Source organism: Medicago sativa, chromosome 5 (assembly GCF_051527215.1).
Source record: "Medicago sativa cultivar Bolivia chromosome 5, Bolivia_mono, whole genome shotgun sequence".
NCBI classification, from domain to species: Eukaryota; Viridiplantae; Streptophyta; class Magnoliopsida; order Fabales; family Fabaceae; genus Medicago; species Medicago sativa.
Window position 1 is genome coordinate 22,836,119 of NC_140753.1, and position 12,406 is coordinate 22,848,524.

General features: G+C 34.2%; 1 long non-coding RNA gene and 1 pseudogene across 2 annotated transcripts; both read left to right on the top strand.

Annotated features, from left to right (window-relative positions):
• Window positions 1-3,496: 3,496 nt before the first annotated feature.
• On the top strand, window positions 3,497-10,873 carry LOC146921089 (potassium transporter 6-like; annotated as a pseudogene). Its single transcript, XR_015011109.1, has 7 exons — window positions 3,497-3,596; window positions 4,865-5,125; window positions 5,203-5,255; window positions 5,797-5,920; window positions 6,018-6,055; window positions 9,112-9,328; window positions 9,681-10,873. The product of XR_015011109.1 is annotated as a potassium transporter 6-like (transcript).
• Window positions 6,521-7,647, top strand: LOC146921090 (uncharacterized). The gene is made up of 3 exons (XR_015011998.1): window positions 6,521-6,660; window positions 7,161-7,265; window positions 7,437-7,647. It is a non-coding gene; the product is annotated as an uncharacterized LOC146921090 (long non-coding RNA).
• Window positions 10,874-12,406: the final 1,533 nt, after the last annotated feature.

Consider the following 12,406-nt stretch of genomic DNA (forward strand, 5'->3'; position numbering starts at 1 on the left):
AATCACAGTAACTGTACAACCACAAGTATACCACCGCACACATACCTCTATGAATATCATCACCCTCAACATTCTACAGAGTACAGACCATTCCCCTTGGATACCTTAACAATCGACTACCCATTTACTGTCACCGCACTAACAAGCTCCGGCATCGTCGAATCCGGCTATGGAAATCTCCATATATATCAAGCTCTAACTAATCAAGAGACAATTTCAATTATATATTGACTGTAATGAATCCTAACAAGGGAAAGGTCACACGGCAAGGAAATCACAATGAGAATTTGAGAAACAATTTTGTTAAACAGAATTGGGAGAATATATAATTGAATATGGGTTGAAATTTTTTAGGTAAAATTATATCTAAACGCATTTGGTATGCATTGTCAATAATGTGCTTTGTCAAATATTTGCTGAAATAGTCTTGAAGAATGTAGACTCTATATATATACACTTATAATTTAAGAAAGGAAAATGAGTTAAGGAAACCAAATATAGTATAAGTACTTTGGAACTTGTGTAGTCAAAGTTTAAAAAGTATAAGGAATTGTGTTTTCAATGCAAATATTTCTTTTTTGATTTCCTTAACTAGTGCCCTAGTGCGCCCTAGTGCCCCGGGGGCACTGGTTAACAAGACCCTTTAAGAAATAGTAACACTCACCTAATTTAATTCCAATAACTTCTCTTCCAATTTAATTCATTTATGCTAAAATTTAAAAGAGAAATGATATTTGAGCAACCATTTTTAAACAACTTTTGTGACAACTTTCTCTATCATACTCTTATTGTACTTTTTTCTTTCTCTTTCCTTTTCGCTCTCTATTGTTATTGTCCAATAAAAAGAGAGGAAAAAAAAGTTATCACCAAAGTTGTTATTTCTCCTTCTTTACTTATATTTTCTCTTTCCCATTAGCTTTATAATTTATACTATTGCCATTTACTTGAGGGTAAGATACATGATTCCATTTGGTCTTCTCATTCTGTCCATGAAGCATATATGTATATTAATCATGAAAAATGATATTTGTACAATCACTTTTTAACAATTTATGGAACAACCCTCTTTCTCATACTGACATATGTTTTTATTCCTTCTCTTCTTCTTTCTCTCTATTGTTATTGTTTTGTCCAATAAAAAGAGAGGAAAAATGGTTGTCACAAAAGTTGTCTAAAATTAGATGTACAAATATCATTCCTCATTAATCTTATATCATATATAACGTGAAAAGGGGAAATCAAATTACATTACAAAGGTTTCATTCCGTTGACAACTAAATAACATCATTTGTTTAGTTATTTATATCATAGTTGATTATTTTCTATGTGCCTAGTTCGCAAGGTTTATCTTTTGCCTTTTGTTATAATATGAAATTGTAATTTCATTCTTGTAAATTTCTAGCTAGATTGTTCTCTTTCCTTTTTGAATTTTGCAAACCCCTTTAAGGTTGAAATTTTTAGTTCTCACATAAATGTGAATAATGAATTTTTGGTATTGAATCATTTTATCTTTTGATGAATGTTCGTCCTATATTTTGTGTATGAGTAATATTATATAATATAATTGTTTTCCTCCCATGATGCAGAAGCAACGTATTTGGTGAAGAGAAGTTTGTTGGTAAGTTGATAAGGGTCAATTTCATAACTGTTAATTGGATTTGAGTTGTGTTTTATCAATGGTAAGTTCTGTAACTAATAGTGTGGTACTGAGCTCGAGTGTCTTCTGTGATTTTGCCTTCTACTTCATCAAGCTTACTACGATTGATTTCACCATCAATAAAAGAAATGGAAATGAAAACTGAGTTGAGTTGAGAAGGCAGCAATATTATCCGTTCTCTAGAGACAACTCCTCCCTAATATTATACATACTCTCATGTGTTCATCTCTTGTCTCAGGTGTCACATCGCAACACAATAGTTCAGAACACTACTATTTTGTTAACTCTTACGGTTGACTCTTGTTGTAACACCTTGAATTACCACAAATCCACAATTAAACCGTGCACATACTAAACAATTAATTGAAATATAACAAGTAAGAGCACATAGTGATTTTTTTTTCCTGAGAGATACACATAGTGTTCTTGACTCAACTATCACAATTTGGTCACTTTGATTGAAAAGTATGGGAAAAGTCCGTACAAATAGGAGTCATTTTGATTTTAGTAGTTTTTCCTTCAAATTAACCTTTGCAATCCAAACACTTTTAATTTGGCCCCTTGGTATAAATTAAATTTTTGCTGAATTGGACATAATTTGATGATGCAGCTTAGATGGCTAGGCTATTTACATGGTGATTCATCATTCCCCATTATTAATCAAATACTATTTAACATTTTTAATCAATTTTAATTAATTTTTTGAAAAGACAAAGAAATGCTTTAATTGGAAAGGCTTAATAAAAACTAATTTAGGATAAACAAAAGGACACATTCCCTATTTCCTTGTCATCTTTTGACCACCTCGTTTTCTATCGTAATTCCAAAACACCACCCTTCCACACTTACTCTTAATACCAAGAACACAATATTAGCATAATCGTTCCAAATAGTAGACCAACTAAGCAAATCACTTGAAGATGGAAGTGCATCTTTCAGACAAACGCGTTGCTCTTCTCCGTCAAATGGTAAGAACAAAATCCAATTTGTACGAACAAAGTTCTCATGAAGCACACTTTCTGCATAGTCCAAACAGGTGTCTCGGTCTTCCACCTATCACGGCTAACAAACTGATTTTAAGTCTAAACTGGGTATGTATTATTATTATTTATTCTTCACAGTGGCTTTATTGACGATTGATCTGATGCTACTTGGAAATTAATCATGAAGGTGGTGTTGGTCCATTCCATTGTTGAAACTTACTTACCAAGGAAGGTGAAAAAGAAGGTAAAAAACTGTAAGGGTTCCTAAATTTGAGAGTGTAATAAATTGATAATTGTAAATTGATTATTGAATGAAAAGTAAAATTGATGGATTAGAATTCAATTAAAATTGATGTTCTTAGTACATAAAGAAGAAAAGAAAAGATAGAAGAAATTACTCTACTAGAGAGTACCAAACCAATGGGAGAGAGGAGATAGACTTTCATCCTTTTTCTTCATACATACTATTGATCCTCTTTTACACTATATATGAACAACTTAAGGTTCCTTGATTTTAGGATCACTAGCCCAGTGTCATTTACCTCAACCAATTATGTTATGCCAAGTGTATTTTCTCATGTGCTATTTTGGATCATAACATTACTCTCCCATTCAAATCAACCTTGTCCTCAAGGTTGTGATGTAGTCATAAAGTCAAATGCATCTTCCAAAGTGTCATCTAACATCAGTTCTACTTTTCTAAATAATAAAAGTTTGCCCGGATTCCACTGTTTGAATTGTAAGTGGTTGACAGGTTGAGAGTTTTGCCTTTGTGCAGAGGACATGCTCCTAATGATTGTGTAAACCCAAGCTACATGCCAAACAGTAATGGCAAAGCTCTTCAGGTGCATGTGTAATGGAGTTGTGGCTCGATGTTCCATCATCAAAAAGCTTAGCCCAGCCACGAACAAGAACAGAAAGTTCGGTTGCAGAGCCAATGAAATATCCAAAAGAAAGTATCTTCATTTCCATTTCACTATAGATTTATACCAAAGATTCAATGTCTTGCTCTTGGCACCACTTGATGTGTATCCTGCAATTTCATCTCTATGTGAACCTTTCCTTCCACCTTCTAGTTGACAAGTTAGAACCAACAAAAATAGCATAATAAATGTCACCTATAGATGTTGACCATTTAATTTCGTTCAGCCAATCATGAATCATGCTAACAAAAATTGCACTTGGACTAGAAACAATATTTGTAGCTAGTGATTTTTCTGCAATTGCATCAAGGTTTGTATATACAAAGACTTGGACATGAAGGGAAATCTCAAATATCATTACTGCTGCAACCTTTCTTGTTTCATCAAACTTTCCAATATAATTGTGGTTTTGAAGTCTACACTTAAGTAAAGAGCTTGCTTTGTTGTCAACAATTTGGTGTGGTGCGGATTTGGTAAAAATCATAGTTTTAGATGCTTCCTTTTTCTCAGTTTGGCAGTGTTTCTTTATACTTTTGTTGGAATGTTTGTGAGAAAATTAAGGACAAATCATTATGTTGCATTTGTTTCTGCACGTTTAGGGTGTGACTTATAATTGTGTCCTTGAAAAGTTTAACTCCACATGATCACATGTGATGGGCTCCAACACTCTGAGCTGCATGCATGTATTGTGTGCTTTAGGCGTATAACTTAAATAACAACTGTGATGTGTTTGATTAAGCTGTGACATGATGAGTTGGAACTTGAACTCTTGGAGTTTCCATACTGGTCGGTCTCTCTTAATGCCAAAATCTGACATTAATTAATTGAAGCAAGGGTTATATGCCTTACTACTAATGTTCATTTCAATAGAGGTTTTTAAGAATCTAAAGATCTATTCTGCTGCAATAACGTCCTATACTGTTAATAACTTGCTATGGATGGTGTAACAGATATGTAGCTCACCTTGTTATGTGATTATGTGTCAATTCAACGTTGCATGGTTTTATTTGATGTGGAGGAATCGCCTGTAATATAATAATTAACAGTAATAAGACTTTTTTGGACTTGCGCACGTATCAGAAATTCATATTTTGGCAATTTTTTTTTTTTTTTAATAACTAACTTATCAAAAAGGATTAAAGAAGACGAAAAAGTTGTTTGTCTCGTTATGCCTTAATTTTGTTCTTCCGTTATATACCTTTTTGCTTATATCTGCACGTGGAATTTTGATACCACTCTTTTTTATGTGAGATGTGGAACTTTCCTCACTGATAGTGCTTTTTAAATTTGTTGCTTGACAGATGTAGAAGTTCCAGTTGCATGCATCATATTGATAGGCTTGTTTGCGCTTCAACATTTTGGCACTCATCAAGTCGGCTTCATGTTTGCTCCAATAATTATGGAATGGTTATTTTGCATCAGTGCCATTGGAATATATAATATATTCCACTGGAACTCTCAGATATACCTTGCACTCTGTCCAATTTATGCGTTGCGATTTATGAGGAAAAATCAAACTGGAGGTTGGATGGCTCTTGGTGGAGTTTTGCTGTCCATAACAGGTCTGTATGTTTTAGTTGATGGTTAACTATATATATTTTATGCCGTTATCCTCACCATTTCTTTTGCACTTATACAGGGTCAGAAGCCATGTTTGCTGATCCTGGACACTTCTCACAATTATCAATCCAGGTATGTTATTTTTAAATTTGGTTTTGTGTAGAGGATAATCAAATATAACTAATATTAGATATAGCGAATACAATACGTTAGCGTTTCTCACAATTTCACTCGTTCTATTTGGATAGCTTATTTCGTCTGGTTCACTCCAAAAGTTTTATCTTATCCCCCTTGATATGATAACTGATTAGTGTTAACATCTCTTCTCATATTGGTTTTAGGTCCTACTTGGAGAAATAGCTTAATAAAGTGCTCATAGAATAAGCACTTATGTACAAAATTATTTCGATAACAAAAATATAAAATAAAGTCAAACTGTTTTCATTTAAACTATAGTCCGTTTTAACTTTTAATAAGTTATCATGGAGAGCTTATGGAAATAAGATGAAAACAACTTATGTACATGTCATAAGTTGTTTTTATAAGCTCTCTCAATCAGTCTCTATAGATCTTATGCCAGTAGATAAGCTCAAATAAGTCATTCCAAATAAACTCATTGTTATAGTCAAATAGCTTTTGGAAATGCTTATTTAATTAAGATCTCTTTTTGCAGATTTCTTTCACTTCTGTGGTTTATCCATCTTTAATTCTTGCATATAAGGGACAAGCTGCATATCTATCAAGACATCATGATACTGAGCATGCGTATCACTTTGGGTTTTATGTATCTGTTCCAGGTAGCTGCTGCTTAATTCATTTTATTTTTGTAGGTAGGATGTAGATTGTGAAGGAGTTCTTGGATAATTGACATTTGTTCGCTCTTTTGCTTTCCAGAGAAATTGAGATGGCCTGTTCTGGTTCTTGCTGTATTTGCCGCTGTAATACCCCGCATGTAAAAATTCAGTATCAGTTATTTTAACTTTGAAATTTTTTTTAGGGAAGGACAAAATGGTAATTGTGCATAAGACTTTTCACGACTGAAATATATTATTTCAACGGACTACGGAAAATGAAATATGCCGCTTAAAACTTTTACGACATTTTTTATAAAATATTTTTGGTTTGAGGAATAATGTAGAAAAAGGGGCAAAAAGGTCATTTTCACTCATGATATTTTTTTTATAGGACAAACATGTGAAATTTCTACACATTTCTACCACTTTCTTTCACTCCAAAAAAAAAAAAAAATGAGAATTTTCCTCTCTTTCCCTTCTTTCTCTTTCACGTGTGTTTTCCTCAAACCCTCACCATCTTCCATTTTTGATTTTGAAGCTTTAATACCCAAATCTTTCACCCAAATCCTTCAATTCAAACAAAAAGAAACAAGAGGGGTTGTTTGTAAAGGAAGCATGGGACAAGAAGTTTTGGAGGAAAATTAGAGGAAGGAATGTTTTGGTTCAAGAACATGGAGATGTAAAATTTGAAGAGGAACATGGAGAATCACCAAGTTCATCAATTTATGTGTTCAACAAACAAGGTAGGTTCTCTACTTAAGCTTTGAATTGTTAGTTGTTAGTAATGGGTTGAGTAGTAAATATGTGAGTTCTTATTCTTCTATGATTTGGTAATTGTGGATTGAAACTATGAATAAAGGTTAAGAGGTGTTAGTTTATTGGATTATGTGTGGAGATTAAATGGAAGTTTAAAGGAGATCAAATTATGTGAAATTCGTATGGTTTTCTTTGGCTCATATATGCTGTTGTGTAACCCATAATTGTGTAATTGTTGGATTTTTGGATTCTACACTTAAATCCCTTCAGTTTCGATATAAATTTCATGTGATTCCGAGTAGTAATGAACTCGGAAAGTGCGTTTGAAGTTGGATAATTCTGCTGGAAAAAAAGCTTACGGGTTTTGTCATGATTTTTGCGAAATGAGCTAAATTGCGGATTTAGACTAGTTGGAAGGGTGCAGAATTGAACGCATATGCTTAATAAGAGTTTTGATCGAAGTTTGGGATGAATTCGGAACACGCAGAAGCCATAAGATGCAGTTAAGATGTTTCGGAGAAAAGTGCTTACGGAGTACACCAGGAGCTTAATTAGGACTCAAGCAGCACAGAGACTTCAGAAAAATGTTAAGGTGAGTTCCTTTAGCTTAGAACCCACCTTTGATGATCGATTATGATTATGTTAGATTATTTAGATAACATGAATAATTAGACCATTTTTTTATGATTAGAGGGGGAACAAAAATGTGTAGACAAATAAGCTTGCCTTGAGTTTTTGCATGTGATGTTACTGTCATTTATAGGAACCAGTGTGGGGTGGCTATTGCAAAAGAATGGGTGGTGTTGTGGCTATTTGTTGGTGCTTGGTTATACTTGTGGAGACTTGATTCTTGATTAGACTATTAGAGTCTCTTATTGCAGATTAAGATTTTTGTTTTCTCACTTGAACATTAGTATTGTGGGATTAGACTAGCTATGATGAATTGATGAAGTGGACAAATGTGGATTTACATATGATTATTTCTAAATTATGTATCCTTATTTGTTTATTCTAAAATTTCATTCATGTTAATAAGTATGTTTATGTTAGTATAAATGTTGGAGGAAAATTCTATCAACGCTATTGATGTATATAATCATAGTAATATATTTTATCCGTTTGCTACAACGAGAGATAATGTAGCCTATGACGTACGGGTCATAGTAATATATTTTATCCGTTTGCTACAACGAGATAATGTAGCCTATGACGTACGGGTCATAGTAATATATTTTATCCGTTTGCTACAACGAGAGATAATGTAGCCTATGACGTACGGGTCATAGTAATATATTTTATCTGTTTGCTACAACGAGAGATAATGTAGCCTATGACGTACGGGTCATAGTAATATATTTTATCCGTTTGCTACAACGAGAGATAATGTAGCCTATGACGTACGGGTCATAGTAATATATTTTATTCGTTTGCTACAACGAGAGATAATGTAGCCTATGACGTACGGGTCATAGTAATATATTTTATCCGTTTGCTACAACGAGAGATAATGTAGCCTATGACGTACGGGTCATAGTAATATATTTTATCCGTTTGCTACAACGAGAGATAATGTAGCCTATGAGGTACGGCTCATAGTAACGAATGAAATGTATAATTAATGATATGAAATTTTAAGTCAAGAATTATTCGAGTAATATTTGAAACAGAAGAAAAATTATAATTATGGAACCAAGAAAAAAATTCCAAGGACCCTCCAACACGAATACTAACATAGCATACATACGCATGTTAAGATGAAAAGTATGTTTAGAATGAATTAGTTACGAAACAATATTTTATGGGCATTTTTCCAATTCTTGGAAATGAGGGATTTTAACTATGGAACTCCGTCTTAGTTAGCCGAAATTAGTTATTATCGGAAAAAGGATCAGAGACATACTCAGATAAGTATGTCAAAGTATAAGTTATATCAAAATACGATATATGATTGTGATTATTGATATGTTTGTGGTGATTATGCTTATGATTAAAGTTACGAGTATGATTACGTTTCTTTTTGATCAAAATAGTATTTGAGACAGCGATTCTAGTTATCCCCTAATCGCTCAGTTATGCGTAATGAAATTTTATAAACCCAAAATGGGTTAAGTTTAGCAACAGTTGGCGATCCTAGGTTCCCCGAGGTTGCCTACAGACTATGATAGGTGGAACTCACTGAGACATCTTGTCTCACCCCAATCCCTTTTATTTATTTCAGATATACAAGTTGTTATACGATAGGATGGCTCGTGATGAAGAAACAGAATTAGCTGGACTATGTAAAGTACATGCCAGTGGAACTATTTTTTGAGGTAATATGCGAGAAATTCTATTGACTTGTTCAGAGAATATTTATTTATTGAAATTTTAATGTACCCGATGTCGAGTTTAACACTCATGCTAGATATTCTAGGTAATTTTCTAGTAGGGGTGTTACAGCCGCTGTTGTTGGAAGTCAAGCCATCATAACTGGAACATTCTCAATTATCAAGCAATGTTCTGCATTAAATTGCTTCCCAAGAGTTAAAGTGGTTCACACATCATCCAAAATTCACGGGAAGATAAATATCCCTGAGATCAATTGGCTATTGATGATCTTGTGTTTGGCTGTTACAATTGGCTTCAGAAACACACAGCATCTCGGCCATGCCTCAGGTATGACAACGATCACAAATTACACATACATTAATTTTTAGCAAGAGGATGCATTTTATATAAGTTGCAGTAGAATTTTGTATGCAACACAAAGTAACATTGCCATCATAATCATAAGCTATGTAGCACTGACACTTCGGCCATGTCGGTGTCTGACACCGACGTGGCACCAACAAATGTAGCTACATTCAATTGTACTATTTTCTTAAATTGTTAATGGCGTCGGTGTGTCAAGGTTGTGTCTGTATCAGTGCTTTATAGATAATAAGCATGACTTTATAAATTATTAATGCTTGAAATTGGTTATGTCGTAGTTGCGGTCATATCTGACATAATGCTCATTGCCTAACAGGTTTGGCAGTTACCACAGTGATGCTGGTAACCACCTGTTTGATGTCACTGGTTATTGTACTATGCTGGCACCAGAATGTTTTCTTTGCACTCGCGTTTGTTCTCTTTTTCGGCACCATTGAGTCTGTCTTCTTTTCCGCTTCTCTTACCAAGTTCCTACAAGGAGCATGGGTGCCGATTGCATTGGCATTTGTTTTTATTACTGTCATGTATGTTTGGCACTACGGCACACACAAAAAGTACGAATTTGATGTTCAAAACAAGGTTTCCATCAACTGGCTGCTTGGCATAGGTCCAAGCATAGGCATTATATGAGAGTGTGGTGTCGGCCTTATACATACAGACCTAGTATCCGGAATTCCTGTCATTTTCTCCCACTTTGTGACCAACCTGCCAGCTTTCCATCAGATCCTAGTCTTTCTCTGCATCAAACATGTGCCAGTTCCGCACGTTAGACCCGAGGAAAGATTTCTAGTCGGCCGCGTAGGTCCGCGGAATTTCAGAATCTATCGTTGCATAGTGCGGTATGGATACCGCGATATCCACAAAGATGATGTTGAGTTTGAGAACGATCTCTTATGCAGCATAGCCGAATTCATGCGTACAGGGAGCATCGGAATATCTTCAAACGACGAGCTCGAAAAACATGACAAAATGACAGTTGTTGGGACATATTCTTCACGAACCATTTTGAGGTGCAGTGATAATAATTCGGATAATAATGTTGATAATGTCGACTCGGAAGAGACGTCATCAGAACTTCAGGAGATAAAATCGCCACAGGTGAATCAACAGAAGAAAAAGGTGAGGTTTTTGGTACCTGAGAGTCCAAAAATTGACACAGAAGCAAAGGAAGAGTTAGAAGAAGTGATGGAAGCAAGAGAAGCTGGAATAGCTTATATTATAGGACATTCTTACATGAAGGCTAAACCAGGGTCTAGTACTATAAAGAAAATAGCTATTAATTTTGTGTATGAATTTCTAAGAAGGAATAGTAGGGCACCATCCTTTGTACTTGGTGTACCTCATGCATCATCACTAGAAGTTGGTATGATGTATCAAGTTTAACTTTTTTTGGTTTCACAAAGGATAGAATTCTCAATGTACAAAATTTTCTTGTTATATAGTTTTAGTCACAAGGCCACACACCACCTGTCAAGTGGTGATATATAGATAGTGTACAAATTTTGGTCAGATTTGGTTTGTCCCTTTGTATTTGTTTTGTCTCATTTTTTCATTGTCACATCCCTCCCTCCCTCCCTCCCTCCCTCCCTCTCGTTATGTTATTATTACCCATTTTGTAAAAGACAATGAAATTCTTTAAATTGAGACAGTGAAATCTAGATATTAGATATCTTAGTGGAAGTCCTCTAGGTTGAGGCAATGAAGTCATCTAAGTTGAGCTATGGAAGTCCTCTACTACAAGCCAAGGAAATCTAGGATACTAATTATTTTGGCGAATGTACTTTAGTTTAAGGCAAGAAAGTCCTTTAGATTGAGGCAAGAAAATCTAGGATATTGAGGTATCTTAGTCGTTTTAGTATGTATGATATGATTGTAGTGAAAATCCTTCAAGAATGAAGGGATTGGACTAGCTTTTATTTATGGAGTGGACCATGATAATCCCTTTGTGTCATCTCTCTCCTCTTATCTCTTTTATTTTTGTTGACTTTCATCATTATTCTTTCAAATACTAACAATAAAAAGGGATCTAAAACACAATTCAAACCCTTTTTTTTTTCTTTCTCACCTTCACTTTGTCAGGTTTTTGAGGATGAAGATGTCTGCTTGGCTAGAAGCACAAAGAAAATAAAGTCAAGGTCTTAGAAAGAGTCAAATCTTAATGAAGAAGGCATATATTCCTACAAAGATACACTCTTGGAGATGGAGGGTGCACAAGATTTTTAAATAGAGTATTCCTATATTGACTCTATTGTTGAGGAAAATATTAAATTAAGAAGGGATGAGTTCAAATCGTGGTGTTCTCCGTGGAAGCAAACTTGGTGCGTGTAATGGGAGAAATGGTGGGAGGTCAGTTCATGGAAGAGAAGTTACAAAACTTTTGGCCTAAGGAGTGGGACATTATAGTAGTATACCATCCAAAAGATAACTATGTGGTGCATTTTGCTAGTGAAAAATATTGCAACTATGATCTTTTTGAAGGACCTTAGTTAATTGTTGATCACCGTCTGATTGTTTAATGTTAGAGATGTTGTTGTATGGGTCGGGATTTTTGATCTCCCAATAAATATTTTTAATAGAAATTTTCTCTAGCGTGTTGGGAAAGCATTAGATAATATGTTGAAGGTGGACCATTTGATTTCTATTCAATAATGTGGTCGATTTGCTAGTATTTATGTAGAGATAGATATGAACAAGTAACTCATTTCAAAGTTTAGTGATTAAGGTTTTGTTCCTAATATTGAATATGAAGGATTACATGTTGTGTGTTTTAGTTGTGGGAATAATGGTCACAAGGCTGAAACTTGTCCAGATAGCAAGGTTTTTTTTATCTGATGTGAATAAAAAGAGGCAGATAAGGTCCCTATATCTGATCTCGTGGCTATCTTCACCTAATTTATATACATTGATAATGTAATTTTTTTTCACATGCATCCAATCATATAACGTTTTGTAGATATTTTAGAGACATCCATATAAAAATAACACAATGATATGAATTGATTGGATAGATTTTTTTACACAATGAGTACATAGAAATTAATC